The sequence below is a fragment of the Austrofundulus limnaeus genome, unplaced genomic scaffold (assembly GCF_001266775.1).
Source record: "Austrofundulus limnaeus strain Quisiro unplaced genomic scaffold, Austrofundulus_limnaeus-1.0 Scaffold807, whole genome shotgun sequence".
NCBI classification, from domain to species: Eukaryota; Metazoa; Chordata; class Actinopteri; order Cyprinodontiformes; family Rivulidae; genus Austrofundulus; species Austrofundulus limnaeus.
Window position 1 is genome coordinate 124363 of NW_013953209.1, and position 2826 is coordinate 127188.

A 2826-nucleotide genomic window follows, 5' to 3' on the forward strand; every position below is an offset into this window, starting at 1 on the left:
TTTGAAATGCCCTAAACTATATGCCTTAAAGACATTTATTAGGAGGTCTCCCCCCCCCCCCAAAAAAAAAAATAATAAAAAAGCCATATCGGTGAAGTTGCATTATTTAATTTTTTTGTTTACAATTTTAACACACCTGTAAACAAACGAAACAAAAGCATAAAATGTGAAAAACACACGTCACTCAAAATGCAGTCCTGAGTTAAACAAATGTTATTCATTTATCACTGGTGAGATTTAAACCAGAATCAACGACTTGACTCATTTCAGTCTGTAGTGTTTTCCATAAATTTGTTGTATTTTTATTAATATTTTTCTTTCAGCGAGTCCACTAACTCGTGGACTTAGCTGCAGTCTGAGACCTTGGACTTGTGAGTCCTGATTCAGTGATAATTTAAATCATTAAACCTGGTGAGTCAGTAACCGACCAGCTGTCACCACGGGCCTTTACCTGGGGGAATAAAAAAAATTGTTCTGATTGTTATTTCATCCTTAAGAAGTCATTAAAAACGGTTATTAGACCTTTCTTTTCTTATATAAACCATGGTTAGGACCTTTTCTGTCGCTGGACTTTACTTCATGTTTGTGTGAAAACTCAAGTCTGAAAGGCCGAAGTTAAAGTGAGAGTTCTGTTCATTAAAATGCAACTAAAAGAGTAAAATGAAAAACTTTCTTTAGCATCATCACTTGTTTGATCAACAATGTTTTTTTTTTGTCAAAGTAACATTTTATTCTATCTCAGCTTCAAACAACACCTTCTTAATAAATCTAGTAAATTACTAGATTAACTAGCAGTAATGTAATGGTGAGTCTTGCAGCCAGACCAGCTCAGAACCACTGTTCTTAATGTTGTTTGCATGAGATGTTTGTCAAGGTTTGACCAAAACGACTAGAACTTCTTGACATGGAAGATGATGGGCGATAAGCATTCCTTCAAGGGATGTTGGGTTATTCATTTCACTAATCCTCACCCATGACTTAAAACCAGTTTCTTTGCAGTTAAAACAAATCTAAGGTGCAATAAAAGGTAATTTTAGACAAGTTTTATTGAGTACAAACATAACAGTCTGTGATGAGCTGCTGGTGTAAAGAACAAACAGGCTGATTAAATCTCAGTTAACAGACTGATCACTTCTAGCAGTGCAAAGCCTCAGAAAACAGATCACTTCAAACTGTACGAACTCAATGGGTGTTTGCCTGCAACTTAACAGACAAAAAAATAAAAAAATATGAAAAAAGACCAGAATATATGAGGAATATTATTTCTCATTAACCAATTTATCCCAGTGAAACTTTGACAGAACACATTCTGCTGTAAATTTCACCCTTAAACTATTTTCATTTACATCCTGTAGGTTTGTGTATTTTGCTGCCAGCAACAATTTCACAACCTGGCTACATCTTTGACAAGCCAAAATTAAATTAGGCTTCCTTTTTTTGTTGTTTTTGTGAATCAACAAATGGAATTTGCCTTCAGCGGTGCAGTGAAACTGGACCGATGCAGCCTGAAGTGAAACTACGGCTGTTACAACACAACCTTCTCAATTCTTGTTTAAAAAAGTTCCTGGTCATCCCCGTTTCACAAAGAACTGCTGCACTCACCACAGAAGACAAGACCCAGGTGACACGGAGTAAGAACATTATTTTGAGGAATTGTACAAAAATAATACAAAGTATGTTTCAGGACTGAACATTTGTTTTGTTTTTAACAATGCAATTAGAAGAAATGGTGGAAATTAATTTTCCAGATGTAACCCGATTTGTGTAAGGCTGTTAAATCTCCACGTGGGAGCTATAAATCTTTATTAAGTCAGACGTAACAAAGAAAGACAGATGGAGTTAGATTAACAGAGTGACTACAGACATTTATTACACCATTACAGAATATTTCATATTTACATCAACACTGCAGAGAGAAAAACCTGAAGAGACACTTTTACATAAAGTATGACTGTTAAACCACAGCTGGATGAGAGGAAATATAAAGTGAAGCGCAAAGGCACAATCAGCTGTAAGACTTCTTACATCAGCTGTAAGACTTCCTTACATCAGCTGTAAGACTCCTTATATCAGCTGTAAGACTTCTTACATCAGCTGTAAGACTTCCTTACATCAGCTGTAAGACTCCTTACATCAGCTGTAAGACTCCTTACATCAGCTGTAAGACTCCTTACATCAGCTGTAAGACTCATCAGCTGTAAGACTCCTTACATCAGCTGTAAGACTTCCTTACATCAGCTGTAAGACTCCTTACATCAGCTGTAAGACTCCTTACATCAGCTGTAAGACTCATCAGCTGTAAGACTCATCAGCTGTAAGACTCATCAGCTGTAAAGTGTCTTACTTCAGCTGTAAGACTCCTTACATCAGTTGTAAGAGGTATATCAGCAGGTCAAGGATGTTCTTAAAAAAGCTTGACTTCCCATCAGTCTGAAGTATTAAAACGCAACATTTTATTTGTTATTCAGAAGAACTTTTCCAGCATAAAATAATCTGCCAAAAATGAAAATGACAAAAGCATATTTAGGTCTTTTTCTTTGTTTGTTTGTTATTAAATAGCTGTTAAGCCTGAAATGGAAGAAATGACATGAAAGCAAAGTGTTTTTATCCACAAATCATTTCTGCTTCATGAATAATTAAATAACGTCTCAAAAACAATATATGATACAATAAATTTGATTACACAACAAACAGGATTCGAGTCAAACAATTTTGATCAATGACGAGTTCGGATTCTCAGAAACGTTAAGATGAGACAGCCCCTCGGATTCCTCTCTCACACGCACACACGCGCACGCACGCACGCACACACACACACACACACAC